Source organism: Lagopus leucura, unplaced genomic scaffold (assembly GCF_019238085.1).
Source record: "Lagopus leucura isolate 7727_CA_CO unplaced genomic scaffold, USGS_WTPT01 Super-Scaffold_100009, whole genome shotgun sequence".
Classification (NCBI taxonomy): domain Eukaryota; kingdom Metazoa; phylum Chordata; class Aves; order Galliformes; family Phasianidae; genus Lagopus; species Lagopus leucura.
In genome coordinates, this window is record NW_024962266.1 from 17009771 (window position 1) to 17025448 (window position 15678).

At 36.8% G+C, this 15678-nt stretch overlaps 1 long non-coding RNA gene across 1 annotated transcript in view; it reads right to left on the reverse strand.

Moving 5' to 3' along the window:
• Positions 1–15343, reverse strand: part of LOC122181438 — a 51724-nt gene extending 36381 nt beyond the window's left edge. Inside the window, exons 1-4 of the long non-coding RNA XR_006179434.1 lie at positions 15296–15343; positions 8460–8565; positions 8138–8290; positions 1339–1514 (exon numbers count right to left, since the gene is read on the reverse strand). This is a non-coding gene — a long non-coding RNA (uncharacterized LOC122181438). The remainder of the gene's footprint in view (positions 1–1338; positions 1515–8137; positions 8291–8459; positions 8566–15295) is intronic.
• Positions 15344–15678: the final 335 nt, after the last annotated feature.

Here is a 15678-nt window from a genome sequence, read left to right on the forward strand (position 1 = left end):
TAGGGGCTACTGTCATGGCTTAGATTTTATCACTATCAATGATGGAAATTCATACAAAATAGATACGTAAAAATCTAATAACAATCATATTGATCTCTGCCAAATAAGACCCATTTGCTTTATCCAGAAACAGTGATATTGCCCTTATTTGGGTACTGCAATATTCATATGTTGGTTTATTTTTAGGCTGATTTTATTGTGGTAAGGCCTTAGATGTTTTTTTCTCTCATAAAAATAACACAATTATTTTGCTATAACAATTCAACAGCACTGATACTAGCCTGGCACTCAGACTCTAGTCATCAAAATTAAACAAAATATTGCATACATTTTTTTCTCCTCTATTTATGCACAGATTCTTAAAGGCCAACAGTTATTTCCAAAAGCAAAACAGCAACATAATTAGCTCTAGAAGCTATCCATTTTCACTACTAGCAACTGTATTGAATATCACATTTACAGCATATTAGGGAGTTGGTGATAGAAATACACTTTCGGCAGAGTAAGAAAAATGCAGATAAGTGATATTATTTGTAAATCCTGGTAGGTAAGAATAAGGTGAAACATTTCAAGATATCTCAAGTGTTGTAAACATCCTAAAGTAGCTTCAAAAAATAGACTGATATTTTAGTTTTGTTTTTTTTTTAACTTGCATTTATGATTAAAATGTTGAATATGCAGTTCAACCACTAATATTTTCCAGTAATTAAAGACTTTTAGAAATAACTTTCCACAATTTAAGGTGTTTGTTATAAGCCTAGATCCAGGTTTAAAGTTGTATTTGAATTCAACTCTTGCCTTAACTCCTCTTCAAAAAAATAACCATTTGGTATTTAATTTCACCTTTCATGCACCTGAACCAACCAACAGAAGAACAGCTACTTGACATTGGGTTCATCTATCTGACAAAGCACTTCTAACCCCTTCCAAGAAAATATCAAGAGCCATCCAAACCTTTGCTTCTCAGTATCTTTCAGCCCAGATTTTGGTCAAGTTGTACACAAGGAGCTCTAAAGAAGACAGGACATTGCATCTATGGCACCACTGAATATCAGAACATTTGAGAAAGTTGACCTTGATCTTTTAAGGGCTGTCTTTATGAAGTCAGTAAATGAAAAAGCTTGCACTTCTTCCACAAGAACTGAAGTACTTGGGATCTATAAGTCATGACTAGAAGTATCATTTCAGTATAATCTTACAGCTAAAGACAAAGCATCATTAATATTCTGATATCATCATTGCTATTTCTAATTTTCAGTGAAACTTGCTTGGCAAAGATGTATCATTCTAAAGCTTTAAAATTATGTTTAATGTAACTACATTCTGAATGCACAGTACCATTTTTACCTGCAAGCTACATTCCTCAAGGCCCTGCACCAATCCCAGGCCTCTGTCACATCCTGGGTCCTTCTTGCAGCTGCCTTGAAATGACAGCAACAGCAGGAAGCGTGCCAGTCTATAGCAGAGGAGGTAGAACTAGATTATCCTTAAGATCCCTTCCAACCCAAGCCGTTCTATGGAAAGAGCAGAGAACACACACAGTTCCAGTCACTGCAATGTATGATTTAAAAAAAAAATTAGAAATAAAGCTCCTCCAAAACTCAAGACTATTCCTCCTCCTTCCCTTCTCTCCCCTCAACAGTTTTAAGGAAGAATTCTACTTTAGCTTAATAAACACTGTTTTTAAATCATTTAAACCCTCTCTAATAGCCTTAACCTCACCTATAATAATTTCAGCATTCAGATAATGAAGAAAGCCCTTGTATACCATAAAGCTAAACTGATTTGCTTTTGTAAGTGACACAGGCAGTACCGGATAAATATTTTATAAAAATATCTACAATTTTATGCAGTGTCTGTAGTACTATTGAAGGCAGAGCCATACGAAAAGCTGGATAACAGTCTGTTCCAGGCCCTGCTAGAATCCCATTCAGATTGTGTTTCCCCACTATGCCCTGCATTTTTATTTTGTTGTGTCCCTCTTTACAGCCAGAATTAGCTCTGCAGATTCAATAATGGAACAAAGCAATTGTTGATTTCATGTTTAAAAACATTCAAAGAAAGCAGTTTTAAGGAGGCATACAGGGAGCAAAATCATAGTTAATAAAAACGATTCTATTTTGAGCTGTTCAAAGGCTTCTGTAAAAGTGTCATTTAAAAAAAAAAAAAGCTTTCAAAAGACTTTTGTGGCACAACATTGCTGAAGTGATCAATTTTAAGCAGCTTCGCTTGTGAACTACAGATCAACTTCCTCCAAGAAAGGGATGCTTTTTAAAAGAAAAAAATTCTAAGTTACCTAAGAGGACTGGAACAAAGAGGTTACAGAAACTGTAACATTTCAGAGGAAACTAATAACATTAATTTCAATCTACTTAACGTGCAACAGCATTTTAATGGATAGTTTTACTATGACATTCGATGTTTTAGATCATACAGCCAAAAACACACTACTAAAATTGAAGTATTTTTCCTTTAATATTACTTTTTCCTACCCCTCTTAACAGAATTTTAACAAAAGCAACCTGAAAAAGGCTGATCTAATTGTTTCACCTATAAAAAAAAAATATGAAGTTCTGTTAGCTTCTTGTAATTACATTTTTATCTGCAACCCAAAAGGGACATAAGCCAGTAGAAGTAATATATTGCAGGAGATCACCTAAATATATGGAAGTATTCAGTTAAAGGCTTCTCTGTTGTTTCTGGCATGTATTGTACAAACTGTGTCTAAACCACCTTGTTTCACCACAGAAAAGTAAGCTATGGCATTTCTTTTCTTGGCAGGTAGAAGTAGAGCTAATACTGAGAATATATTTTTAGTATCAGATGAAGTGCAACAGATGCACTTTAACCAATGACACCCATATTCTGGGGAAGCCATCCAGCATGCCATCAGCTCTGCAAGTTGAAACAAGCTGCTTTTAGTCACCAATATTGTAACAGCAAAAGGTACAGTAATAATAGCAGTGAGAAAACTTAATATGCTATGCCATTTCTGGTCCAGTTCTTCTTGTATTATCATATACCCTGCACATGAATTATACACATCTTAGTGATGCCTTATTTAATGCATTTTTCTTCCATGTACTCAGACACTTTCCTCCTCCATCCAGTCCCCACCCTTTATTGAAAAAAAAAAAAAAAAAAACAATATTGTTTTCCTCCTAGAGAAGGGCACAGGCAAGCTAACATTCACACATGAACACCTTCTCTTCCCTGACCACCTTCCCCGACAACCTCGTGTCCCAGCACCTGGCTTTTTAGATTAACTGACTTCAAAATAAGCTCATCCATGGGGGAAAACTGCTTTCAGTTTTCCAGTGTAGTATCTTCTGGCAGAATATGTCCAACATTTGAATCCTTTGCAAAATTATTACTATTTTATTAATAAATATTGCATTATTACTAGTAATAATAGCAATAATAGTTTCATTCTAAATGGGTACAAGATTCAGGTAACAAAGCAATTTGCTAGTCTCAAGAACAGCTGCACTTCACATGGGATGTAACGTTACTTTATCTGTAACCCTTTTATAAAGGTGTGACAAATGCTACAAAAGAATAGGTTTAGTTGAATGCATAAATCCTGCCTTTTAATAAAGTCTGCCATAACTTTTAAATTACTTTTGAACAATAACTCTAATGGCAATCAACTTATCAGTAAGTAAATTATGATTTGGAAGTAGACAGTGTAATAAACACTACTGTAGCTTTGAAACATCTGTCACCTTAACTGAGATGTCTCTTGCTTTTTAAAGCCTCAGTTTAACATCTCATTCTGCAAAGAGCCAATGCTAGTTGCAAATTTTAAGAGGTTTATAAAATGTGACTTCAGTTTAAAAAAAAAAAAAGAGTAGCACAATTATTCTTGGTCTCTAAATACACAGTTATGGTAAAATGCTAAATTAAATTCACTGGTTTCCTCCTTATGATCTTCTTTTATGTACAGCATTTGTATTTTAAAGTGTCTCTGTTAATTTTGTTGAATAAAGTAGTGAGAGACTCAGATGCTAGTTACTGCTGTAAATGAGAACCAAACCTCTAACACTACAGCTCTGCTTGTACGGCAGTGTTGACAGGGCCAGCTGTTATCCCATTGACTATAGCAATACAGTTGCTGCTTCTTCAAATTAGAGGATGCTTTCACTGACAACGGATTCTTTTCTTTTGTATGCTAGCACTAGGAAACGTCCACAATAACTACAAATCTGACCTAGCAAAGGAATTGTTCAGTGTTGAAGTGATTTCTTCAGCGCTCTCTGTTGACAGCCCCACTGCCCAAGTCCATGCAATCATTACTTGTGCCATGAAGTACCAAAATATATTTTAAAATGTGCATTTTTAGATTTATAAATATGTTTCTTCATTTTAAAGTTCTCATTTCTTTTCAAAAGAATAGTAGATATGATACAACTCTCATGTAAGTATCACAAGTGTAAAAAAATTCCTTTACCTTCCTTCCTCCTCAATTTGGTGAGGAATCACAATACACATTTACAGACACCCTAAAGAGATAGTACAGTTCAGCAGAGCATCGTAAATAAGGATATATGTAGCTAGAGCATAAAAGGATACAGCAGGATGCTGCAAAATCTGCATGACTCCAGGTGTATGATTTCTACCAAGATTTAACTATTGAGATCAGGAAGGCTTTTGAACATGCTCATGTCTATGTAATTTCAGAGCTTCAGAGTTTACATTTAAACACAAGGGTGTTTGTTGTGGAACAAAAACATCTGCTTTTGTACATACAAACAGACTCCAAAGTAACTGCTCTATTTCTGTAGACTCAGCCAAACCTAGGTCCAATTCCAATCATTCTTACCCCTCTTGATGTAATCATCATGCTTGCAACAGAGTGGGAATTTCTGAGCACATTTATAAATATGTACTGTTTATTTTTACAAGATATATTACTAGGCTTGCAGACTGAGTGGCTTTTTATTGACATTTGTTATTTATTCATTTTTCCTTGATGATGCAAAGCATAATTCTACAATTCTGTATTTTATGGATTGTATATTCAGAGCAGTTTCTCTACTTAGAACTATTTGCCCAGGAATACTAGCAACATAAAAACCTGCCTGCTAAACATGACTGAAGGTAGCATTCTTGAAGTCTGATTCATTGCCAAAGAAATATGGGTTTTGAACTTAAATGCCAAAAAAGGACAGAATTGAGACCAAAGGCTGTTTATTGCAATGATGCCCTGATATCAAATCAGCTCAAGCACTACTGAATGTTATGCAGAATTATTCAACTACACGTTTAAAATACATTATAATATTTGAGGAGAAAAACTCTACAAGAAGCTTAAAAATAGAATTTGAAAAAGCAAAATGTATTGCAATAAACTTGGGAAGAAAGACAACTTCACCACAGCAAAGAAAAAACAATATACAAACTAAGAGACAGCAGAGATGAATTTGCCTTTGGTGCAGAGGGAAAGAATAATAAAATCAATTAGGAGTCTATATTACAAGGCATCTTGAAGTACCTGAGTTCTGCAAACAGCTCATAGGACTGTTTTTGCCTGCAATTAATTGCCGATACTAAAGAAAGTACTGCATACAATTTTAACTACTGCATCCTCTCACTTTCTACCCCTTTCCCAGAGTCATATTTCTATATGTTCTCAATGCAAAATCCCATCTACAAAACTACAGGGTGTATTAGGATGCCTTTAACTACAGCTCAGGACTGCAGCTAATCATTTTATTAGCAAGCTAGTAACAGAGTCACAAAGCTTCCAGGAGTTTTAAAAAAACCCAACATCATACACCTTTTATCCCACCAAACATATATTAAAGTAACAAAAACATTAAGCTCAATTGCACTGAAGAGAGAATTATATTAGTACCCAGTAAGATTATGCAATTAAAGAGCAAACTTATTTCCTCTTAATGCACCCAATCAGAGATTCTCTAGGCCTTTAAACGTATTTAAACATAACAAATGTTAAAGTATGGGAAATCAGAAAATGTAGTCCATCTTTCTATTCCATTGGCTTTACAATTGTGACGCCTCTTAGGGAGATTCTTGTCACATGCTGGCCAAGTGTTATGCCTGTGGATAAGCAAGGAGTTTCTGACATGGACAAAGAAGAACAAGAAGTCCTTAGAAGAGTTTTATCACTGGTCCCTATATGTAAAATGTTATTTACATCTAGCAATCAAGAGCTCACAAAATTCACATTCCCATTAGAGGAAATTAATAGTGTTCCAGCTTCCAGACTCTATAAAATAGAATGCCAGATTTTCCTAGCACTCCCAAAGCAACACAAATTTGAATATCAGTCCTTGAGTCACTCTTGAAGTGCCTGTATACTGCACTGTAAAATAAAGGCCTGCCCCAAGAAGTCTTGAATATGAACTACACTACAAGTTTAATAAGCACCAATATATTCAGAAAAAATTTTATCTTCACAGAAATCAGCATAATACAGGTGCTCAGGAAGAATCCAGGTGCACTGTCAACTTCGGGCCAAATACTCTTGCCAAAGTCGCATATCATGGCTAAGGGAGAATCAGAATGAGAACTCAGTGCCACTTCCTTTTTTTTGGTCAAAATCAGAAAAAAAAGATTGTAGCAGATTTCAAGGGCACCATCATTTCATCCAAGACTATCAACTCATCTTGGCTTATTTCCCTGGGAAAAGCACTTGTTGCTTTTATTTATTTTAATGTTATCATTCAGATTTCATTGGCCTGAATTCTCTATGTGCCTGATGTTTGAAATTGTTTGGACACTCTGAAAAGCTTACAGACCACTAGCCAGAAATACTAAGCACACACAGAACAGAGCTGTCATCTACTGGGCCATAACACACATCAAATACTTGGATTGTATATGCATAATTTAACTTCTCTTCTTTATCCAGAGTAAAATCCTCCCTTTATGCAGATTTAAGCAGTTAAACAGTTATCGTGGATTATTTTGTTCACCTTTTTCTGTTTCTCTAAAGAAACAGAAGCAGGACTCAATCATCTTCAGATTATCTGGGACCACAGGGGAGCCAGTCAGCTTTTGGTTTTGTTTTCTACCACTACAAGACTACATATTGCAACCTATTTCAGCAGATGAGAGCTTTTTTTCCCCATGCTGGTTTCATTCAAAGGCAATTTTTCCATATAGCCTTCATGAAGGTGGTAATGCACTGCCTTTCTTTTTCCCCTTAATAGGTCTCTGAAGAGTGAAGTTAATCCACAAAAAAGTTTAATTGTTTCCAAAGCAAGTGTAATCATAGAAATGCTCTGGTAAACATTTTATTCTTACCATTTCTGTAGAGTGCCAGTACATGCCATAAAGAGAATAATACATTTTGTTGGAATTAGTGAAGCAAGAATTCCTCTTATTTCAGAGAGGCTTGCATAATCAAATGACATATTGAAGTACCACATGAAAAGATACTGCATAATAGCAGTGTATTTAATGATGCTGTTGGACTTTCCTCCTTTCTTAAGTATCAAAAGACTTGAGCGCTTTTAAGGGCAATTGTAACTCATCATCATTTTGATCTTGAGCAAACACACATCTGAAATCCTCAGTAACTCACTTTTTCTGCCACTTTAGAAATCAAAACAAGGCAAATGGATTAAAACAATCTTTTGGGGAACAAACATTTTAAATTGCACTGCCAAAAACCACACTAGTTTTCAGATTATGTGATTTGCTACATATGAGAGCTACAATGTACCAAAATTGGGTTTATTAATAAGAAAATACATGGCCTAGTGTACTACTGTAAGGAAACAAACATCCAAAAGTATCATTGGTTTGTTAAGTTCAACAGTTTTTTTTTTTTTTTAACCATCTAGAGGTATATTTATTAGTCTTTTTTTTTTGTAAGTAAATTATCAGCACACATTTTATGGAAGAGAGATGAACTTTACAAATCCAAGAAGAACAAAGTCAGAGAATTCCACAGATCATTGTATTTTACGCAGCACCAAGCTTATAATTTGTGTTTTGCTAAAGCACAACCTGCTAGAAGGGGATGTACTCCTCACTGCACACATGAAGAAAGATGCAGGGCAGCTAGCAGCTAACCATTTTGTAGCTTCATCACTGAAGGCCTCAGCCCAGGATATCACTTTAAGAATATTTATTCTTAAAGTAAGTGGCAGAGCCAAAGACCTACCTGCCTGCTCTTTGTTGGATTTTTTTTATTTCACGTATTTTTTTAGCAGACTTGTTTCTTCACTGAGGGCTTGGCAAAGTAAAGTGAGCCCAAACCACCACTGGCATAGCCCTTCAGGAAGGAATGCATCCAACTCTCACCTTCAAGGGAACACTGAGGAATAGCAGAACGTAAGGAACACAAACAGCATTAGGGAAAAGAATGATGGTGACAGGAAGCCTAAAACTAATGACAGCAGGTCCCTAAGTTTATCTGACAGAAAGGGCGAGTGTTGGGGAAGGGTAGAAGAGCTGTGTGAATCCTTACATCCTCAGCTAAATACCTCAGTAACAGATGGCCGGGCATAGAGCAGTAGTTCACCAGGAAGAACTTCCTGTGAACTTGCCTTCTGCTCTTCAACTTCCTCCAATACCTTCCAGGAAAGCGTCCTACACAGAGAAAATACCAAAGTTTCTAGTTCAATTGATTTGGTCTTCCTGCAAGCAAACCACCTCCCTCTGCTCTCCAGACAGGCTGCTGTCCCATGTGAGGACAGCAGCCATTTTGTGGCCTTAGGAGTAACTCTACCTCCCACCACCCCATGAGGGCCCACCTGGAGGACTGCACACTGGCTGAGGCACCCAGCACAGAAGAGATGGGGAGCTATTGATGCAGGTCCAAAGGAGTCCACAGAGATGTAGAAGGGGCTGGAGCATCTCTCCTACAGAGTTAGGCTGAGGGAACTAGGCTTGTTCAGCTGGGGTAAGAGAAGGCTCTGAAGAGACCTCACTGTGGCCTTCAAGTTCTTAAGGGGCACCTACAAACAGGAAGGTGACCAACTTCTTTGCATGGACAGATACAGACAGGACAAGGGGGAATGGTTTTAAACTAAAAGAGAGATGATTTAAGTTAGATTTTAGGTGAAAACTTTTTACTAAGAAGGTGATGAGGCACTGAAACAGGCTGCCCAGAGGAGTTGTGGAAACTGGAGACATTCAAGGCTGTTTGGATAAGATTGAGCAGAGCCCAATCTGGTGGGTAGCAACCTTGGAACTAGATAATTTTTAAGGGCCCTTCCAACCCACCAAGCCATTCTGTGATTCACTCCTACAAGTACTCCCCCTAGGCTAATACTTTCCACCTAGACTGGAGTAAAAAGAAACAAAACAAAACAACCACACACTCACCAATTTCTATGGAAACATCCAAGCACAGGAAGACCATAACCATCTAACCCCACCTGGATACTGGCAACTGTGTCAGCAGGGCCAGAAACAGACTCTGTGCAAGCCCCAGAAGCTAGGCCACAGCTGTTCCTTTTACTCCTAATTACTCTTAATTACTGCCTCTCTCAAACACTCCTGCTGAGGGTAAAACTGAGGAGAGAAAGATGATTTTTCAGTGGGTTCAATACTAAAAAATGCTTTCTGTGGCTGTTGTTGGCAGGTGCTGTTTATAAAATATGACTTGCCTAAAGTCATAATCCTACCTTAAAGCACTTTGCTCTCCCTGACAAATTTATACTAAACTGCATTGTGGTTAATACAGCTCAGGTTCTCTGTATTGCTTTGCTTTCTTGTCTCAAGGGTTGGTTTATCCCTCATATTTGCCTTTTGTCATGCAGCCACATAGTGGAAGACATCAACACTTCTACAGTAATCACCCAAACCACACTATCAGCATTCTGTACATTTTTGCTGTTTAATAGACTTTGTTATTTTTGCTTGTTCTGGTTTACTGCTCCTAGACTCCATATTTTACAAGATGTGTATTAAGCTTCATTTTCATTTACTAGCCCAGATGGCTAAGAGATACTGCTATTGCACAGTTCCTCATTACTTAAGACTGATGGCTACTAAAATGTCAAATTGATTTTACTGCTTTAGCAAAACTACCTAGGTGGAATTTTCTGTATTTAAGTACAGTGTGCATTTTAGTGAGTTGCACAGGAGTATCCACTACCTGAAATAGCGAGGGGAGATGGGAGATATACAGAGCAAAGCCAATTTGTCTTGCCTACATATAAAGGTTTGCTTGGTACAAGCTCACAGGTACATACCACTCAATTACATATGATTCAGAGAAGCTGTTCAATAGAAGAAAGCATGTGCTAGAAAGTGCCGGCCATGCAAATAAGTACACATGCAAATAAGTAATAACACCAAAGCTAGGCATGTTAACTGACACAAGGCATCTAGATTGACAGCTTGAATAAGTTTCATATTCACACTGATACCCTGCTTTCACTCAAAGCTGTGCTTTCAAACTGCTCTTTAAAGCAAATTCTTATTTTTTTTATTGCTAGATTTAAGGCAGTCTCTACTGACAGTACTAAGAATTTGACAATTTCTGCTGGTAATGGTGATAAACTTTTACGTTGGTCCTGGTTGTGCAGTGATCCTGCAAAGAATTACAAAAGTGCCTAATCCAATACATAGTATATTAAAGAGCCCTCCTAACTTCAGTGGACCCCCACAATATATAAAGATAAGCAAATGTCAGAGTTGCATAAAATCCAGATATTACATGAGAATGGTACAGACAGGAAATAAGCTCCATGAAAACTCAAAATCACTACAGCAAGAGAAAAACATCCAAAATTTCTGGACAGTCTTTTGAACAATATCTACTGATCCTGGCTCTAAATGCCTGCACAAGAAGGAAGGTCCTCAAATTTAACATGCTTGAGGACTTAATTTAGTCTTTAAAGAGTGCAATGGGTGTCAGCTCCTGCAGTATTTCTGAAGTGAGAGCAAAAGAGACTCTTCTGTTTCTTTACCTCTTGACTTTGACACCAAGTCAGTGAATAAAAAGCTGAAGAGGCCAATGGGACTTCTCTATCTATTGGTAATTTCACAGAGCACAGAGGTGCTGACTTTCCCTAGCCACTGCTGTTCTATAGGGCAGCCTGAACTTTCACGTGGCAAAGGAGTTCTGTGTTGTTCTCCCATTTCCTTTTCTCATTTCTGTACATTTTGCCAGTCTCCACTGCATGTCTTTCAAATACTTTAGCAGTTTATGCTATCACAGTATTTTATTACTAATCAGTGTTGCGAAGGAATCAAATGATGGTAGTCATCATGTATCCAGACCTGGAAGAGAACATCCATCAGAACATCCATTGTCTGTACTTTCTTGCTCTCTTTTAATACTTGTGAAACTACAGGCCACTATTAGATTGACACTACTGTTTGTTTCAGAGTAAAAAGATCCCCAACAATTTCCTTAGGACTATTGCATGCTTCCACCTGTAAACATTATTCGTCCTCACCTTCTAAACATGAATGTCAGTGTCTTCAGGTAATGGGAACAAAATGTTGATATGACAAAGTCCATCTTAAAACTGAAGGTCCATCCCTCTCCTAAATTCCCAGTATCTTTTTCACCTCTGTAGTTATACAAAAATTGAAGTTGTCTAAGACAACTGTGCTGCTAAAATAAGAAGAGATAAAAAGTTGGTCTCTAGATCATCATGTTGTTATTCCTTAAGTCAGTTATGGATTTTGTCAGGCAAAATACACAGGAAAGAGTGTAATTGAGAACTGAAGTCTATTGGCAAACTGAAGGAGTGTTTCATTTGGTTCTCTGATTGAAAGAGCTTTCTATTCTTGTTCCCTTTATTCTCTGGACTGTCAGCCCTATCCAAAATGGGCTCTGGGACTTCAAGGGACTTACAACCCGATGTGGCAAGTTCCACATTCAATTAAAAAGATATATTGACATTTGCAATCTCTGTTACGTGTGAAAGCGTTGATTTAACAGTAAATAAGAAAATGTGTTTAGTATTGCAGGAGATTCTCTCTCAGCTGCTTGGGAAATTGAAGGACTGTGAAAAGCAAGGAAAGAAAGCAAGACAAACAAATGTTTCACAGTGCTCAAAGTCACAAGCAACTATGATGGCATGTTGAAAGTATTCCAGCTAGAAGCCCTTCCCCCACCTTATTCTCCCAGCTGCATTTTCTCTTCCAAATGAGTCATTTACTCTACAAGTTATCAGAAAAGCAAACAAACAAGGAAGTTTACACAAAATCAAGGGAATGGAATGATAGGACAATGACAGAAAACAACAAAAGCAAGGAAATACACAGATAAATGTCAAATGTACCCTCTGGACCTTTCCATTTGTTTTACAGCAGCTAATTTTAAAGACTCCTCCTTCCCCACTTTCAGGATGCTTCCTGCTGTGTCAAGGTTTGAAGTCATTTGATACTATTTACTCTTAGTATCTAGTGTGGATTTCACCACCACTAATGGATTCATATTTAGGAGTGGGTTCTCTTATAACAGTTCTCCCATCACAGAACTGTTAAAGACAGAACGGAATACATCCATGGCAGGGAATCAGGTATGTTGTCCTGCTGCAAAAATCTATTCTCATGTTTTTAAGACTTAATTTTACCACAGACTTCCTGCACAGAGCAGGATAATATACTTCATCCTTTTCTGCTTCAGCTCCCAATCTCCAAAACAGCAAGATAATATATTTGCTAGTTCTTTGTGAGCAACATTTTTCAGTATCACTGAGAATTAGCATGAAACAGAGGGTAAAATCTCCTTGGATTTCAGCAGGAGGTTGTTAATTGTATGCTTTCGTTTGTACGGTTTTCCCCAACTGCATTCTTAGATCATAAGCGCTTTGGGTCAGAGGCTGTATTTCAATGTTAACCACAATTCACACAGCAGAACTCTGATTTGGGGTGGGCACTCCAAATGCCAATGGAAAACTGTAATTGAGTGTGGAGTGTGAGCTACCACCTTCCAGGCAAGAATATGGGTTGCTTTTATGGGATGAATCTGGACCAAATTTGGATAAATTCAGCACTGGATTCTTCTACTTTGGAACAGGAACCAATATATTTCTAGTGCAAAATGCAGGCACTGACTATGCAGATTCATCTATTTTTGTAATGGTAGAGTGAAAGAGAAGAACAACTTTGTGTACAAAGACAATTAATGGTTTTGGAATGTTATTTTTAAATTGCTGTAAAATATATTAAAACAACACTTCTTTTATGATTTCTTTAAATAGCCCAATATTATTCTCCTCTTTAGAAGAAGGTCATGTAACTATATGCTGTCTCTTAAATTCAGTGAATGCAAAACAGCTTCTGGTGTTCTAACAGGAATCATTAAACAAATTCATAAATCAATGACGCACACCAACGCATTACTTTAATTATCATTTCTGTTCAGATGGGGAGATTATGTAATGCAATTGTTTACTATGTCTGAGTATTACACTAGAGAAGATTGGCTGGATCCTCAGTTCAAACTCTATTCTAATTTCTTCAGCATTTTTATGAAATTAACAATTCTGAAGAAATTCCATTGTAGTACCTCTCCTCCTTTTGGCATTTGCTCTGAGATAATTTCAAATATTTTTGTCACTCTGGGTGTTCTCTTGGAGAGGAATGCTATCCTTAGATTTGTCAGTTAAACCTACAGTTTTTAGAGATCACAGACTACTAGATATCATTAGGTAGACAGAATTTATGAGTTGTGCAGTTGACTTCAACAGTACTGTGCTTAAGATACTAGACATGACAAAACAAAAAATGGCAGATATGGTATCATGAAAAGCACTAATATTTTTCCTTGAAATACATGGAATAATGAGTTTGAAATGAAATATTATAATTAATTTTCTTGATAAAATATTTTTCATAGCAGAGTCGCACAGAATAGCTAAGCATTTAACAATCCTGATTTGTGCTTCTGGAAGAATCAAGGGCTTGTCCCAGAAATAATGAGATTAAAACCCCTTCAAGAACTAAAATTTAGATTCTTATTTATTTCTTGTGTTTGTAGCTTCTGAGGTTTGTGTTTTCACTGAGAAATGAAACTCCCATAATCTGATAACCTCAGGCACTGAGGTTTTCAGAATAAAATAAAACTAAGAATATCATAAAGTCCCTGTGATGGGATTTAGAAGAGCCCAATGGCCTGGATGAAGTTAACTCAAGCAGCAAATTAGGGCCCTGCTCAGGGTATTGAGCAGCAGGAAGCAAGGATATTCCTCAGCCAAATAGACTTTGAGAGATCTGAGTCAAAGACCAGGATTTCAAGGGAGCATAAAGGAGAATTCTGGGCTGGAACAGAGAGACTGAGAAAGGCTGTACACATAGAGTACAGAAAAAGAACTGCATTACAGTAACAGATCACCTGGCTGAGAACAAGCTTTACGTTTATCCCTGAAGACAGTATCAGCAGAAGTCTTTTGTATCCCTGTAGTCTCTCAAATTGGCTACAGTAGGACATCTGTGATTTACAGGCCTTCAAAATGGAATGAATTGGAAAGAATCTGTGACTTCTCTCGCCACATAGCTTATAACCTATATATTCCTCTCATGCCTGGACATGAGAGTGCATATTTCTATCCTGTGCACTTTTGAATAAATAGTAAAAGGTCTTTCATTTATCCATGTTGCATGCAAGATGTTTAAACAAGATATGCTATCTAAGTTTTTCATTACTGTTAAGATGAGCTACATGTGTATGTATATATGTATATCTATCTATCTACCTATCTATCTATATATATATCAGATGCTGGTCCCCTGAAGCGCATATCTCTCAGTATGCTGTACAATTCATTATGGTATCTGAAGCTAATAAGTAGGTAATAGGACCATCATATGAGCTTCACTTATTTACAACTGTTATTAAAGGCAAGACTGATAACAAGAGTATATTATACCATATTATTTTATAAATGAAAAAGGCTTTCATACAAGGTGACCAGAACAATAAGATATCATGTTTTATTCACCTCAGGGTTAGCTCTACTGAAGTCAGTGGAATTTCATCACAAACTAGATTATTGTGTTGAGATTTCATGGAGCATAGGGATTCAAGAATGAATAGCATAGCATTTAAATAGATTAAAAACAACAACAACAACATAACAGAGAATGTTTTAAGTAAGAGCCATAGAAAACAACTAGAATATTTTTAGTTAAAGTAATTTGCTAAGTTGCCACAAATACTGTACCCAGATATACTTTCCGAAACCTTCAAGTTAAATTACTTATGGGTGTATGTTCTTTGTATAAATGTGGCATTTGAAATAAATATTTAATTTTGTGAAAAAACACCATAAAACAATAACAACTCATCAGTGTTAATGTAAGGATAAGCAGAAAGGTAGCAGTTACAATCCAGTAATAAAGAATCACTTACCCCTTTCCAAGAATTAGGGTTTACCAACCACTCCAAAGCAGGCAACCACCAAGTAGAGATACTTCCCTTACAGCTCCCAGCCCTTAAACAAGCTTAGGGAGAGGTGGAGCCAGGACATACCCCTTCTGGTACTTCCACCTGTGCTCCCAGGGCTGACTATCACCAGGTGCTTAATTACTGAGTCAAGCTGTGGCCTAATAGTTCCCATACAGTTAGTAATGCATTTTTTCCAAGATCTTAAAAACGTCTTCTGTTACAGATATGTAATGTTTTCCTCTACTAGTACAATAGTGCTTCATAGTTTGAATTATACTACTGTGTAGGCATGAGATCTCAAAATAGTCTCTAAATGCTAGAGACTGTTTGTCTTAAAGTACAGCCAT